The 17995-nt window shown below is 35.5% G+C and overlaps 1 protein-coding gene across 11 annotated transcripts in view; it reads right to left on the reverse strand.

Moving 5' to 3' along the window:
- Positions 1-17995, reverse strand: part of Cnbd1 (cyclic nucleotide binding domain containing 1) — a 354753-nt gene that overhangs the window by 56554 nt on the left and 280204 nt on the right. For 2 of the 11 annotated variants that reach the window (XR_015620077.1, XR_015620075.1), the window contains one exon: positions 16792-16864. The gene's annotated coding sequence lies outside the window, so the exon portion shown is untranslated. 11 annotated transcript variants of the gene reach the window in all.

Consider the following 17995-nt stretch of genomic DNA (forward strand, 5'->3'; position numbering starts at 1 on the left):
AGAGGCTTGACAAAGACAGACACAGATAGTTTCACCCAACCAATAAACAGTAGTTGAATTAGGGGAAGGCTGGAAGAAGATGTAAAGGAAGGCACACTATAAGAAGACCAGCAGTCTCAACTAACCTAGACCTCCAAGATCTCCCAGACACTGAGCCGCCAACCAGGCAGCAAACATAGGTTGAAGGCCCCCAACACAGGTACAGCAGAAGACTGCCTGGTATGGCCTCAGTGAGAAAAGATGTACCTAACCCTGGAGAGACTTGAAGCCCCTGGGAGTGGGGAGGCCTGGTGGTGAGGGAGGACGGGGGAATCCTCTTGAAGATGGAGAAAGAGGAATTGGATGAGGAACTGTTGTAGAGCAGACCAGGAGGAGAATAATGACTGGACTGTAAAAAAAGAATTAAAGAAAAACTGGAAAAATAAAGTTAAATAAATAAAAATAAAACCCTTGTGTCTTAAATACCAAGCTTCACAACTATGAATGAAGTAAACACATGAATAGAAAGAAATATAATGATTATCTGGTTCACATAGGGTCTCAGGTCAATGGCCAAATTGTCTTGGATTCACAAATGTAGCCCAAGTTGGTCTCAAACTCACAATCTTCCTACCTCCATCTTCCAGGTGTTGGGATTCTAGGCATGAACAATTTTACCCAGTTAAATCGTTGTGTGTTAACATTCTTCTGTTAAATAACTAAATAACTAAAAACAAGGTATAAAACCAGAATAGAGTAAATGTTGTAAAGGAATGAACAGTAATCACCATGAGAAAAAATCTCTGGTTTGATTAAATTAAGAATTAAAGAACGTTTCAACCAGTCATGGTGACATATGTCTTTAATCCCAGCAATTGAGTGGCAGTGACAAATAGATTTCCCTAGCTTGGAAGCCAGCATGTTCTTCACAGTGAGTTCAATGTAGAACTATGAAGACAATCAGAACTATGTAGAGAGACTTTGTCTCAAATACATACATACATACATACATACATACATACATACATACATACATACACGAACAAAAAAGAGAAGAGGAATGAAAAGAAATGGAGGAAGGAAGGAAGAAAGGAATGAAGGAAAAACTGCATATTAAAAACTCTTGACAGCTGACAATAGGAAAGAATAATTCATTTTTCTCCACATGATAGGTATATCTAAAAGTTGTGGCAGCAATATTGTTGTGCTTGGTTTTGATTTACTGCCTTTCTTAGTTTGGAAAAAGGATTCTAATAATAGAGTTAGGGCCCAATAAGTCACAGAGAAAGTTTTAAAAGGCATGTAGAAGCCTTAGGCAAAATGCATTTGCTGCCTAATATACTAAGCAGGGATGACATGGTAAATTTAAACTTCTAAGAAAGGAATTACAGTCAGCACATATGCCTTGTAAAACCTGGGTTGGTAAAGGTACACTTGGAATAAGATAAAAGGAGAATAGATTAGATATTTTACAAAAATGGATTATAAAATAAAGTAGTATTTTACAGACATATATGCAACAGAATGGAAACACATTGAAGAACATTTTGGAGGGTTGAAAGGCACCACTCAAATATATATGTCAATGCAGGTCAACTATGCAACAGTAGATGGGTTCACAGAAATATGAATTGTATTCATGATACAAACAAGTTTGTGTGAAACTCTGGGACTTTTCTTTGCAGGTCTATTTTCTCCAAGGAATTCAGTGTGTGTTAGTTAAGAAATGTGAGGGTTGGTGGCTCCAAATATAAAAAAAAAGTATAATATAAAATAAATAATGCTTAAATGTTTCCAGAAAATACATAGAAATATTAAAAACCTTCAAAATTAGTATAAAATACTTAAGTGTTTGTCTAGAGTTATAATACAACAATAAAACTTTTACTGATATCTCTGAACTTAGTAAAAGTTTATTACTGTAAGTTTATTATAAATTGGTTATTATCTCAGGAATGAGGCCATGACCATATCTGTACTATGAGATAATTTAGTAGTGGAAAAGAAAGAAGGAAACTTGTTTAAATTCTGAAGGCTGTAGATTTGTTAAATGATACATTTTGTCATACTTCTATCGCTTATCTAAAAAGTAGATAAGATCTGTATGTTTTTGTAAACTCTCTGTAATCTGTGAATATAAATTATATCTTGTAGTAAAGTCATATATCAGGATTTACAAGGACAAAATAAGCATGGCTTCCATGCCAGCCTCATACATCACCCTTACAGAAACAATAATTGGCTGTTAGGAGAAATCGCCTTATTAGGGGATTGAATCAAGAAGACAGATGGAGCAAGGAACAGCACGGAAAGTAAGCAAACTGAGGAAGTGTGTAAACATTTCTAGAGGATATGTTTATTCCTCGTGCTCACATAAATTTTCTAATGCTGCAGGAACTAAATTATAAAAAGTGTTTCTGAAGGAAACAGATTGTTAGGATCACCAAAAATGTATGAAGAATGAAATTACATAAGGCTGGAAAGGAACCAGTAGGTTTCAGGAAAGATCCTACTGAAGGTAAATTTATCTTATAAAAGCTCTGTTTAGTTCACACTCCCTTGGCCTTATTTAATTTAAATGCCAATTATGGCAGAGGTAGGGCTTCAATTACTGGGCAGTTAGCAATTTTTGTCTTGTTAGGAATTTTATTTAACTTCACTTAGTTAAAGTTTAATACTTAGTTCTGATCTAATATTTTCATAGTATTGTAGAATATTCGCAAAATATCTAATACAGATGAAGAAATACGCATGTTCACAAAGAAAACATCTTAATTTTATTAGGTTAAGAAATATGAGACGTAATTTTCAAAAATATGATATTGTTGATCATTTGTACAATCTAGTACAGATCTTGATTGAGCTTTTCATCATCATTCCCTGAACCTTTGATGTTAATCGATTTATGAATTTATAAAGTTTCCATTCTCCCTTAAGTGTCTGGTTATTACTATTGCAATCTTTGATTCTATACATTTTACTATTTTAAGCACTACATGTATGTGAAGTCATGGAATTTTGTTAACCTTTAGTTCATGGTTTACTCCTTTTTGGAAAATTTTGTGGTCAAACATGTTATCACATGTTGAAGGTCTTTTCCTCCCAAAAGTAGTGCCATCTTCTTTCTGATTATTATACAGAGTCCTTTCCTTTTCTCCACTGTTTCCCCCTGAATAGCTATGTTTAAAATAATAGTTTATGTTTCCTTAATGATTGAAAGAGAATAAATGGTAGTTCACATTTCTTTGTTCGGGTACTGGAGAGCTGACATATTTCATGTCCAAGTTATGAGGTGCAGGGAAATTTGCTTCTTATTCTCTTCATAGTTTCTAAACTTGGAAGGTAATTTCGATTGAGATTATTGTCTTCTCACTGCTAAAACTCAGGATGACTCCATGACGCTCTATCTTTACTCTAATTCAGTGCAAAATGATCTGTTACTCACCCCAGTAAACCTCCAGAACTTAAGTGCAGAGTACTCAACAATGACCATCTTCCACTGCAGAGGCTGAAATAGAAGTACGAAAGCTGGATGCCTCAGCAGACCCAACCTGTACCATAGAGAATCTCCTTCTTTGTATAGTCACCTTTATAACCCGTGATTAGAGATTTGTAACATTGAGACCAACTTATATGAATTCTATACATTTAACATGTCTTCATATTTGCCCAGTAAAAGCTTTACCCACTGGGAAATCCTTACAGATTCCTTATCTAGCTTCTCTTTTATTGAATATTTTTAAATTTACATTTCAAATATTATCTCTTTTCCCAGTTTCTTGTCCATAAACACCCTATCACATCTCCCCTTTTCCTTCTTGTATGAGGGCATTGTCCCACAAAACCATGCACCCCTTCAAGGCTACCTGCCCTAGCATTCCCCTACACTGGGGAGGTCCAGCTTTGGCAGGACCAAAGCTTCTCCTCTCATTGGTGCCCAACAACACCATCCAATGCTACATATGAAGCAGGAGCCATGGGTCTGTCCATGTGTACTCTTAGGATTGTGGTTTAGTGTCTGAGAGCTCTAGTTGTTTGGTATTGTTGTTTTTATGGGGATACAAACCTCTTCAGCTCCTTCAATCCTTTCTCTAACTCCTACAATGGGAACCTCATTCTCAGTTTTATAGTTGAATGCTAACATTTGTCTCTGTATTTGTCATGCTCTTGCAGAATCTCTAAGGAGACAGCTATATCAGGCACTTCTTGGCATCAGCACTATTGTCTGGGTTTGGTGGTTGTATGTATATGGGTTGGATCTCCAGGTTGAACAGGCTCTGAATGGCCATTCCTTCAGTCTCTGCTCCAAACTTTGTCTCTATATCCCCTCCTACGAATATTTTTGTTCCCCCTTTTAAGGACTAAAGCATCCACACTTTGGTCGTCCTTCTTCTTGAGCTTCATGTGATCTGTGGATTGTATCTAGGGCAACTCAAGCTTTTGGGCTAATATTCACTTATCAGTGAGTACAAACCATGTGTGGTTTTTTATATTTTTTCTGCAATTGGTTTACCTCACACAGGATATTTTTTAGTACCATCCATTTGCCTATGAATTTCATTAAGTCGTTGTTTTATCTGCTGAGTAGTAGTCCATTGTGTAGCTGTACCACATTTTCTGTATTCATTACTCTGTTAAGGGATATCTGGGTTCTTTCCAGTTTCTAGCTAGTATAAATAAAGCTGCTATGAACATAGTGACACATTTGTCCTTGTTATACATTGGAGCTTAATATGGGTATATGCACAGGAGTGGTATAACTGGGTCCTCAGGTAATACTATGTTCAATTTTCAGAGGAATCTCCAGACTGATTTCCAGAGTGATTGTACCACCTTGCAATCCCACCAACAAGGGAAAAGCGTTACTCTTTCTCCATATCCTTGCCAGAAACAGTGGTCAACTAAGTGTTTTATCTTAGCCATTCTGACTTATATGAGGTGGAATCAAAGTGTTATTTTGATTTGCATTTTCCTGATGACTAAGGATGTTAAACATTTCTTTAGTTGCTTCTCAGACATTAGATATTCTTCATCTGAGAATTCTTTGGTTAGTTCTGTACCCCATTTTTAAGAGGGTTATTTGGCTCTCTGGAGTCTAACTTCTTGAGTCCTTTGTATAGATAGGATATTAACCCTTTCTGGTGATCTACCTTAGTCTGTGGTGATCTGATAGAATGCATGGGCTTATTTCAATATTCTTGTCTATGTTGAGGCCTGTTTTGTGACCATTTATATGGTCAATTTTGGAGAAGGTACCATGAGATGCTGAAAAGAAGGTATTTCCTTTTGTTTTAGGATGATATGTTATATACATATGTGTTAAATCCATTTGGTTCATAACTTCTGTTAGTTTCTCTGTGTCTCTCTTTAGTTTGTGTTTCCCTAATCTGTCCATTGATGAGAGTGGGGTGTTGAAATCTCCTACTATTATTGTTTGAGGTGCAATGTATGCCTTGAGCTTTAGTAAGTTTTATGAATGTAGGTACCCTTGCCTATGGAGCATAGATATTTATGATTGAGAGTTTATCTTGGTGGATTTTTTTTGATGTATATGAAGTGTCCTTCCTTATCTTTTTTGATAACTTATGGTTGATAGTCTATTTTATTTTATATCAGAATGGTTGTTCCAGCTTGTTTCTTGGGACCATTTACTTGGAAAATTTATTTTGATCTTTTTACTCTGAGGTTGGGTCTGTCTTTGTCACTGAGATATGTTTTCTGTATGCAGCAAAATGCTGGGTCCTCTTTCCGTATCCAGTCTCTTAGTCTATGTCTTTCTATTGGGGAATTGAGTCCATTGATGTTCAGAGATATTAAGGAATAGTGATTGTTGTTTCCTGTTGTTTTTCTTGTTAGAGGTGGAATTATGTTTGTGTGTTTCTCTTCTTTTGGGTTTGTCACAAGATTACTTTTTTGCTTTTCCTAGAGTGTAGTTTCCCTCCTTGTGTTGGAGTTTTCCATCTAGTATCCTTTCTAGTGATGGATTGGTGGAAAGATATGGTGAACATTTGGTTTTGTCAAGAGATATCTTGATTTCTCCATCTATGTTAATTGAGTTTTAATATATAGTAGCTTGGACTGGCATTTGTATTCTCTTAGGGTCTGTATGATATCTGCCCAGGATCTTCGCGCTTTCATAGTCTCTGGTGAGAAGTCTGGTGTAATTTATATGCTACTTGAACTTTTTCCCTTACTGCTTTTTAAATTCTTTGTTTTGTGCATTTGGTATTTTGACTATTATGTGACAGGAGGGTTTTCTTTTCTGTTCCAATTTATTTGGGGTTGTGCAGGCTTCTTGCATGTTTATGGGCATCTTTTTCTTTAGGTTAGGGAAGTTTTCTTATATAATTTTGTTGAAGATATTTACTGGCCCTTCCATTTGGGAATCTTTGTTCTCTTCTATACCTGTTATCCTTAAGTTTGATCTTCTCATTGTGTCCTGGATTTCCTGGATGTTTTGAATTAGGAGCTTTTTGTGTTTTACATCTTCTTTGATTGTTGTGTTAATGTTTTCTATGGTATCTTCTGTTCCTGAGTTTCTCTCTTCCATCTCTTGTATTCTGTTGGTGTTGCTTGTGTCTATTACTTTTGATCTCTTTCCTAGGTTTTCTATCTCCAGGGCTGTCTGCCTTTGTGATTTTTCTTATAGTTTCAATTTCTATTTTTAGATCCTTGATGGTTTTGTTCAATTCCTTCACCTGTTTGGTTGTGTTTCCTGTAATTCTTTAAAGGATTTTTTTTTCTCCTTTAAAGGCTTCCACTCGTTTACCTGTCTTGTCCTGTATTTCTTTAAGGGAGTTATTTATGTCCTTCTTAAAGTCCTCTATCAAGGAGACAAAAGCTTTACCATTTTCTAAATGATGTCATGTCACTAATGAATAAGAGCTAATAATGGAAATAAAAACTTAATACTGCCACTTGACAGCTTTATGCTCTGTGTTTAGGTCATGAGGAATATCATATGTTTCATTTCTTGAAAAAAAAAAGATCCTAAAAAAGCAATTGTCAGTCTCATGTGTGTGAACTCGGAGAATTAAGATTCTTTTTAGATGGTGTTCTCTTAGAACACAGAGATATAGGCATTCAAAAATATTTGGTGGTTAATTACATGAAAGGTACATGACCTTAGAGGGCTCTTTAGTTTACTCTTCTTTGTAGTAATGAAAGTACACAAGCAAACATCCATCCCTTATTAAATTTTACATACTGGCAAAGAGAAGTCTTTTTCATTTATAAGTTCTACTAATCTACTTTGATTTAAATATTGATCATATCTCCTTCAGAATTAGCAACCTCCCGAACTCCAATTTTTACTCCTCTTGCTTAATTATAAATTGCAGGCCCCTGGAAAAAGTCATTCCTTTTTTTACTCAATTTGTAAACATATTCCTCAATATTTTATCGCACAGATTACTTTCTCCTTCTATCGTCCAATTAGATATCTCTTATTCAATACCTGATATGGCCACCGGGGTCCTGATTTTTCAGAGTCTATTTGCTTATACACTCTGAGAAAAGTTCATAGATTCTGCAGATTCATACAAAAGTACATCAAAGGTGTATTAAAATTGGAATGTAGTGTCTCAATGAAGTATCAAACACAAACTGCACTTGCTTGTAATATAAAGTAACTATATATGTAGCTGGAGACATGGGAACCATTCATATAGACTCTTCAGTGGTTTAGTCTGTGGGAGCTCTAGAGGGGTGATTCTAGTTTGTTGATATTGTTGTTTTTCCTATGGTTTTGCAATCTCCTTCAGGTCCTTCAGTGCTTCCCCCAACTCTTTCACTGGGGTCCCTAGGCTCAGTCTAGTGGTTGGCTGTATCTGTATCTGTCTTAGTCAGATGCTGGCAGGGCCCCTCATAAAACAACCATAAAACAACTGGCTGATGTCAGTAAGCACATCTTGGCATCAGCTACAGTATAGGAGTTTGGTGTCAGACGATAGGATGGATCCCAAGGTTGGGCAGACTCTGGATGGCCTTTCCTTCAGTCTCTACACCACTTTTCTGTTCCTGTGCTTCCTTTAAATAGGAACAACTTTTTAACAGGTGTTAAAAAAATTAGAGATGGGTAGGTGGCCCCATCCCTCAATTGGCCATTCGTGTCTGTCTACGACAGGTGGTCTCTTCTTGTTCTATCTCCCCTCTAATGGGTATTTCAGCAAATGTCATCCCCGTTGCGTCCTGAGAACCTCTTGTTTCCCTAGTGTCTAGGACTTTCTAGTGGTTCCTCCTGTTCCTCACCCCTCAAAGGTACATATTTTTATTCATTTTCCTGACCCTCTGGACTTCTCTGCTATCTCTTCCCATACCTGATCTGCCCCCTTTTTCTTTCCCCTCATTTCTCCCTCTCAGGCTCCTCTATCCTTCTACCTCAGGTGATTAATTTTCCCCCTTCTAAGTAGTATTAAAATATCCACACGTTGGTCTTCCTTCTTGTTAAGCTTCATATAGTTTCTGAGTTGTATTGTGGCTATTCTGAGATTTGGGCTAATATCCACTTGTCAATGAGTACATGTGTGCTCTTTTGGGTCTGGTTTACCTCACTCAAGATAGTCCCATCCATTTGTCTACAAATTTCATGAACTAATCGTTTTTAATAACTGTATAATACTACGCTATGTAAATGTATCACATTTTCTGTATCTATTCTCCCATTGAGGAACATCTGAATTGTTTCCAGCTTCTGGTTATTATAAATAAGGCTGCTATGAAGGGAGTAGAGCATGTTTCCTTGTTATATGTTCCATATGTTATATGTTATATGGAGCATCTCTTGGGTATATGGCTAGTAGTGGTATAGTTGGATCTTCAAGTAGAACTATGCCCAATTTTCAGAGGAACTGCAAGATTGTTTTCCAAATTGACTGTTACAGCATGCAATTTCACCAGCAATGGAGATCTACTCCTATTTCTTAATATCCTTACCAGCATTTGTGGTTACCTGAGTTTTTATCTTAAGGTTCTGATTGGTGTGTCCTGATTTACATTTCCCTGATGACTAAGGAGGTTGAATGCTTTCAGTTTTAAATGTACTCAATTCTGCTTCTTTGTTAACAAACATAATATTTGATACTCTAGAGCAAGTTTTCTTTGGTCATGGAAATAGGTAACTTAATTACAAGGTATTTTTAATGTATTATTACAGTAGAATCATTTGTTTTACATCTGGAGTTCTTTTCAAAATACTACCCCAGCCTACTCAGAAATAGACCTATAGATGAATATATCTTCTTTATACATATGCATTTTGTTCTGTGTTGTGTTTTTGTGGTAGATGTCATGTTTTTAAGAAAAATATTTCTGAATGTTAAAATTCATGTAAAACATATTCATTTTATGTTATAATTGGGAAATTATTACCTTGTAAAGATTTCCTCCAAAAACTGCACTTCTGTCAGCTGCATGACTCAGGGCAGTACTTTCTGGTTGCTATAACAAACAAACTAAAACTTGGATGCTTAATTTAATCATGGTTTATTTATCACTTACACAAAGTTCAATACAGATGTTCCTAGATGAGCTATTCTATTAGACAGCTCCATCCAAAAAACCAAAAACCCAGGCTTCAGATTCCCACTGTCTTATAATTCTATTTCAGAGAATTTCATTTCCAGACACTGAGTGAGATCATGGAAGATCATATGTTTCATGGCCAAACAATAATAGGTTCCTTCTATCCTGTTTCTTAGTGCCAGTTACATTACTACAACATAACTAAAAGAGGCTGAAGATTAACTTTTCAATGTGCATAGGAAAAGTAAAGAAATATTTTTTGAGCAACTAGCCAGTTATGTCATGTAAGCCATGCAGCACAGGAGGCTTAAATGGAGCTGGAAATGTTATACTAAGTGAAATAATCCAGATGCAGAGAGATAAGTGTCTCATGTTGTTAGTAGAGTAGACATTTGCATCAATTCTTTACAGGTATATGTTTAATTTTCAGTGCATTCAGAATCCATGAAACTGGAAAGAGGCCATTGGAAGTGAGAAAGAAGAAAATTTTCATGGAGATAATTTTTCCATCCTTGAAGAAAATCCATTGTGAAACAAGTCATTATCAAGAGAGCTGAAAACACTCCATATATCCTGCAGGGAAAATTATTAAGTAGGGGAATTAAATAACTCAAAGACTTTAAGGAGTCTCTAAAACTGACTAGATATATTAGACCTCACCCTCCTCAAATGAATATAAGAAATGTAGAGAAAATATCAGGCAAGATGAAATTCCTGAGAAAAATTTTAGACCAGCCATGCAGGCTGGAAAAGGCAGAGAGAAGACAAGAAGTCTGAAAGAGATAGAGACTAACTTACTAGCCTGGAAAAATACTCAGACCGTCTGAGCAGTCAAAGAGAGACACTCTTCCATCTGCTGAGCAAAGTACAAGGTGCAGACCGAGGACCAGATTTCCAAGTGCTATGAGTCCTCACAATGGGGACTTTGTGGGTTTTGTTTATGTAACTATCATTTCTGCTCCTGAAAGTAACCCCACCTATAGTTCTGTAAATAAAACTAACAAACTCATTAATTTAGCAGTTGGACTTTGGTGATGTTCCTACTTTTGTCTGTAGTAAATGCCCTGTCCTTGATAAATAGACATTTCTTCATGTCTCCACAGCAATAGTGTCAAACAACACGGGGAGGGGGTGTTGTATAACGGATGTGATATAATGAATAAAAGAGGTATAATGGTAAGGAATATTAAAGTTGGGAGAGAAATAGAAAGACATGGCAGAGGAGGGAATTAGGGAAGTAATAAATGTATATATATATATATATATAAATATATACTATTTTATAAGCTAAATATATAATAGCTTAATATTTTATATGTATTAGTAAATATATACAATAGTCTAAAGTTATCCTACAGGTAATTATGCTTATGCCAGAAGATATAAGTTGCCAAATAACAATCTAGTGAAAGGCATCTAATAAATCTCCTCAAGTCTTTGATCAGAAGTGTCCTGCAAACTACCATAAAAACACAAACTGTGATCATTACTCTTGGTCACCTCACAGAACTGGTGAAGAAACCACATGCATTGGTCACAGAACATGGAAAAATCTAGTCAACACTAACCAGAAATCTTCCTGCTGGCGAGTTCTCATAGTATTGACAAATGCTAGGCATCCTGGTTTGAAAAAAATCTAATATGACAAGATGTGGCCAAGATATGCCCATGGGTGCTGTGATTACATGAATGTAATGTGAGTAAACAGAGTAAACAACTTCTTTCCAATTACATATAAGGCCCAAATACAAAAGCTTAGAGATAGATATATATATCTTCAAGAATTCATGGTGGGAAGATCTACAGCTCAAGCTAGGGATAAACCTACTATCATTTTGCCAATTATACCTCACATGAAATTTCCTCTGAATTCATAACTCTTTATCCATGTAATACCTCAGCAGAAGAGATTCTTTATGCAATAAATGAAGTGTAATACAGAAACTTACAACCATTTATGGTGAAAAGAATGAGTAACTGTAGAGCACTCAGTCAGAAAGGGAACTACTATATCACATGCTCTCCCCACACTTCAGGACCATCACAGTGGAAAGATGTTAGGAGCTATGCATTAGAGATTTCAGAAGAAAAGAGAGTCTTTTGAATAAGACAGGATCCGTTTAGTTATGGACATGCAGAGTATATGCAAAAATTGATTGCTGTTCTTACATAGAGCAGCCAGGAATTCATGAGCCCCAACCACTGACTGAAAAGCTATAGGCATGACTTCTAAGAAGAGAATCTATTTTCTTTAAAAGTGTAGGTCAGCTACTCTCAAGTGAATGACCCCACATTTAAAGGTATATGAGCAGCAGAAATTGGACTGAAAGAGCTATGATTTAAAAAAAAGAAGTTTAGAGGGTAGAAAGGGAAGGCTACATATGAGGGAAGTTAAGGGAAGTAATAGGGATAAAATAGGATCAAAATACATTATATAAAATTCTCTAAGTTTAATAAACATGTATAAAGGAAAACAAGTACAGACAATGAAATTTGAATCCTCAGTGGATGACTTACTAAGGTTAATCTTACTTTTATCATGGTTTAGAAATTATTATCTTAATTGGATTATTTGTAATATTGGTTGGTAATTCTATAGGCAGAAGCTTTTTGCCAAGTTTCTTACAATACATGTCACTCAATAAAATAATTTCTTATGAAGATTAATAATACTATATATTAGTAACCAAATAGTATACTATCAGAAAACTATCAGACAACATTAAATGTAACATATTATAAAAGAGTATGTATTCCTCACCATAAAAACAGTTCATGGTCATATTTCTTTGAATATATAACTCTTGTTCACATTGTTGCCTACATTCTTACTGCCTTTGGTATGTATCATTTTGTAAATAATTTTATCAGACTGGCTTACAAAATAATACTAGGAAAACAAAAAAGTAGAATATCACATATAATAAAAGCACAATATTGAAGAAGCTTAGCATTTTCAGTAACTATGTTAAATTTCTCAAATCTAAACTGTGGAAGTTTGAAACAATTCATCAAATGTTGGTAATAGATTATAAATCAAGATTTATCGTTGTCCTGTGACTGATATTTAATGTGGATTCTTCTGTTGTTATAATAAAACACATTAATAAAAATAATTCATAGAGGCAGAGTTTATTTGTCTCATAGATCCAGTATGCAATACATCATGGGAGGGAGGCCACAGACTCAGAAGCTTGATAGAACTGTCACATCATGTCCTCATTGAGAAGAAGAGAGCAATACATGCATGTATGTTAGTGTTTGCCTTGCATAGTACATGTTACACAGCTCAGGATTCCTCATGCAGAGAATAGTCCCATCCAAAAGTTACAATGCATCTTCTCACATTGTTAATCAAGGTACTTGCCCACATATGTGCTCAGAGGAAAAAAAAAAACTTGTTTTTGTTGTTTGGTTTGGTTGGTTGTTGATTGGTTGGTGGGTCGACTAGTTTTTTGTGACAGGGTTTCTCTGTGTAACCCTGGCTGTCCTGAACCTCACTCTGTAGACCAGGCTGACCTGGAACTCAAGAGATTCAACTGCCTCTGACTCTGAGTATTGCAATTTAAGGGGTACACCACTACTACTTTGCATCAGAGGCTAATCTTTTTTTTAAAACTCTTTTTTTTAATTGGATATTTTCTAATTTACATTTCAAATATTGTTCCCCTTCTTAGTTTCCCAGACATAAGACCCCTATCCCATTCCTCTTCCCTTCTATAAAGGTGTTCCCCTCCCCATTCTCCCCTCATTCCCGCCCCTACCTCTGATATTTCCCTACACTGACGGTTCAACCTTGGCATGACCAAAGGCTTCTCCTTCTATTGGTGCCCAAGAAGGCCTTCCTCTGCTACATATGCAGTTGGAGCCATGGGTCAGTCCTTGTATAGTCTTTGGGTAGTGGTTTAGCCCCTGGTTGGTATTGTTGTTCTTACGGGGTTGCCAGCTCCTTCAGCTCTTTCAATCCTTTCTCTAATTCCAGAGGCTAAACTTAATCCATACAATCCTTCAAAAATGAGCCTAAATACTTGAATCCCAGCTGTTGAAGTAAAATTTAATTATCCATAACACAAATAAATCATTATTTCATGTATATAAAATTATATCTGTACATGCATAGTCTTATAATAACTGCAAAAATACAAAACCATAAGTTTTACATAGAAACTTGAACTAAAATTTTCTATTAATTTATTCTAAAATTAAGTTTTAGAAATAAAAGATTTTCAGCACCCTTGAGATTACTTTAATTTTGATGTCTGAGTAATATTGTGTTTGTTTAGCAAAACATTCTGCTTATAGTGTGAAAATTTCTTATTAGTAGGTATTTTTATTATTTATTTTCTATAATTACAATTATAGAGCATCAAAACATTTTCTAAGTAAAACCACAGTAACCATAGATTTATATAAATTATGAACTGAAATCCCTTGATTAAAATAAATCTGATTAAGGCATTATAATTCCAAGATTGGGGAATGAAAATCATCAACACTTAGGGATTACATTTGAACTAATTATTGCACTAAAATGTTTCATATATGTATAACTAATACGAGCACTGAGATGTCTGCTTGTAACCATTTCTTAGAGCAAAGTTCTGTGGAACAGTATTTTAAACTTTGGTGTTGCCAGTCCAGATCAGTTATCTAACTCAGTGCCTATGTGGTTGTTAGCTTCACCTAAAGCCATTGACTTAATACTCCCATAATTTGGGGTTCATAAAAGCATTATTGAACATTATTTATCATCTTAGGGAAGATATGAATTTTAACATTACTTGATTTTTTTGTCTTGAAAGAAAATTATGACACATATAAACCTTCATTTTCTTTTTAAAATATGTAAACTCTGCTTTTATTTGTATGATAAGCCATTCACCCAGACAGTTGACAAAGTCATGCTTTAAAATGGTAATATATTTGCAGTAAAGAATCTGATAGAAGTTTAACGTACAAGTATAATTAAGTAAATTCATGAAAAAATTAGAGAATCGAAATAAAAATTTTACATATTTACTTAAAAAACAATTTGCTCTCTATCTATGTGTGGTGGCTAACACAAGAAATCCTGGTCTTTGATATACTGAGGCTAGGTGGCCTTGAGTTTGAAGTCAGTGTAGGTGACTTGGTATTTGAGCATAGTTTGGACCACATAACAAATCCTGTCCTGAAAAAAATATGATGAGGAAGACCAGGAAAGTAAAAAGAAGAGAAGGAAGAATAAAAAGAGAGGAAGAGGAAGAGGAAAATAAAGTAGGAGGACTAAAGGCAAAAAGGAAGAGAAAACTATTTCTACTGCAGATAAAATCATAGTCACTTGGCCTGGGATCCTATGTATCTATGAAAGGGTTGAGATAATTATAAAATTCACATGAAACCAGCTATGGTGGTAAATGCTTTTAATCTCAGCACTCTGAAGGTAGAACAAGGATGCTCTTTGTCACTTCAAAGTAAGCCCTGCTCAATCTGCACAATACACCCCAAGACAGCCAGAACTACATGGAGAAACCCTATCTCCAAAAATAAACTTAAAGAAAAGAACAGAAAAGAAAGGTGGGAAGGGAAGAGAAGGGAAGGGAAGGGAAGGGAAAGGAAAAGAAAGGAAAGGAGCATTAAAAATTTTACAACATAAAAGTATGGGAATTTGAGTGATCTCTTATATGGAAGAAAATCATTAAATTGAAGAAACCATTATTTAAAAAAAACTAAAAGAAAAAAGAAGCCATTTTATTTGTAGACAATATTTCAACATCATCTATACTTTTAAAATTAAATGTGCCTTTTTATTATGGTATATACGAAATTAATATTGGTAAGTAAAATTAAAAACTACCTCAGATGTTTTTAAAGTGTCTGAAATTCAGGACATAAACAGATAATAGTATCGATAATTTTCCATTTCTCCAGTGATGATCAGAGACAATAACTGAAAATATCTAAAGTATGATAGAAATATTCATCTACATAATTAGAAAACACATTGAACTTCAAGTGGAATAAACTGAATAGATCCACAAATAGACATATCAGGGTGTAATACACAAGCTTTGAGGCAACAAGAAAGAAGTAATTCATTTCAAGACGGATGATCAAAATGTGAATGCTTCAATCCTTCTTTAAATGAGGAAAAAGAATACCCTTGGCAGGGAATAGAGAGGCAAAGATTAAAACAGACACAGAAGGAACACCCATTCAGAGCCTGCCCCACAGGTGGCCCATACATATACAGCCGCCCAATTAGATAAGATGGATGAGGCAAAGAAGTGCAGGCCAACAGGAACCGGATGTAGATCTCCTCTGAGAGACACAGCCAGAATACAGCAAATACAGAGGCGAATGCCAGCAGCACACCACTGAACTGAGAACAGAACCCCCCGTTGAAGGAATCAGAGAAAGGACTGGAAGAGCTTGAAGGGGCTTGAGACCCCATATGAACAGCAATGCCAAGCAACCAGAGCTTCCAGGGACTAAGCCACTACCCAAAGACTATATATGGACTTATCCTGCGGTCCAACCTCATACGTAGCAATGAACAGCCTAGTAAGAGCACCGGTGGAAGGGGAAGCTCTTGGTTCTGCTAAGACTGAATCCCCAGTGAACGTGATTGTTGGGAGGAGGTCGGTAATGGGGGGAGGATGGGGAGGGGAACAACCATATAGAAGGGGAGGGGGAGGGGTTAGGGGGATGTTGGCCCGGAAACCAGGAAAGGGAATAACATTTGAAATGTAAATAAGAAATACTCAAGTTAATAAAGAAAAAAAGGAAAAAAAATCCTGTTCACCAAAAATCAGTGAGTCCACAGTGCATCTTTCAGGTGCAGACCTGACCTATTAGACTGAGAATAAATTTTAACATACATCCATGATCAGTGGAATCCAAATATCACATCTGTCTTCTGAAGTAGAGGATATTTATATTCACTAAATTTCAGAAATTACTAAAATACCTAAATACTAAAGGGAAACACAGGGTGGTTGGGGCCATTGTGCTGTTCTTAGGTGATGCTACCACAGGTCCTCTGAATGCACAAAAGTGAAAGTATTGACCTCTACCATCATTCACTCAGTAATCCCTTATTTGAATCCTATTGACTTCTTAATATTACTTCTAAGATTCCATATTATTTTTTCTTTTCTTTTTTCCTAGGGACTTGGTATTGTGTCTGTAAGTCACTCAGTAGAATAATCTATCAACCCAATCTCTTAGAATCTCTGTTTCCTTTGCTATAGAGATAATGAAGTCTTGAGGAGAGGCATAAAGAAATCATCCCATTTAAAATTGACTTACCACTTTCTCTGTACACTTTCCAGGTTGGGGTCTCTGTATTAGTGTCCATAGTCTACAAGAAGATGATGCTTTTCTAATGAGGGTTTCAAACACAGATCTATAGTTATGACAGTCATTTCACTGATATGGTACTTTAGCAAAATAAGAGTATTGAGTTTTCCTCTTGGCTCAGGACATATCTACTCTTAGGATTTTGGCTGCTTTAGCAGTTTCAGGCATGGCTTCCAACACGTAGAGTGTGTCTTAAATAGAATCAGGAAATAGAATTATTTCCATAATATTTGTTCCACTACTGTACCAGAATATCTTACGAGCAAGTAACTGGTTTACTTTGCAGTATCTGTAGCTTTGGGATAACCATGTTTGCATTTCTGTTCTGAAATCATGTAGACTACCTTACATATCTTGAATGCTACTTAGTAGGTGTGAAGTTTAATAGATAAGATTTATCTTGTGTTTATAGTGTAAATATACTTATTTTTATAAGAATCTATTAAGATTTTTACGAATGGTAGAGGCATCATTTTCAGTCAAATGATGATGATCATTGATTTATGTCATGTTTTAAATTTCAGGAGGTATGATTTATAAGTGGTTGTTTTTATTCTCTATACTATTGGACAAATGTTCAGGAAGTACTATTCTGTACAGTGAAGTCAAACATATTTCCTACTTTCTCCTTTGTCACATTTGTTGTATGAAGTATTATACAGACCTGTACGTATGTGATGTATGTGGCATTGAATTTTGTGCTTGGTCTGTGTAATGGACTAAGTTTCTGTCTTCTCCATGCAGCTATCTCTATGGATCAATATAATTTACTAAAGTGCTGTCAATTCCCCATAAAAAAAGAAGTAATTCATTATGTAGAAAAGTTAGTAAATAATATTGTATATCAGTAAATCTTATTGGTACTAAGATAGGCAATAGGCAGAGAGAGAGAGAGAGAGAGAGAGAGCGAGAGAGAGAGAGAGAGAATATGCTGGAAATGAGTTGACAGAGATATCAGTCAAGACTTCTAAATCTAACAAACTTTACATTCAAAATGATTGAGAGATAGAACAACTCTAGGTAATGACAGAAATCTTGTCACCTGCAAGTGAATATACCAAAAATAGGATGAATTTTTACTCTGGGAGGGCAGTGTGTAATAATTTGCTTCTACCAGACAAAACAATGTGCCACAGATGCAAAAATTACATAG

The sequence above is a fragment of the Rattus norvegicus genome, chromosome 5 (genome assembly GCF_021556685.1).
Source record: "Rattus norvegicus strain SHRSP/BbbUtx chromosome 5, alternate assembly SHRSP_T2T, whole genome shotgun sequence".
Lineage (NCBI taxonomy): Eukaryota > Metazoa > Chordata > Mammalia > Rodentia > Muridae > Rattus > Rattus norvegicus.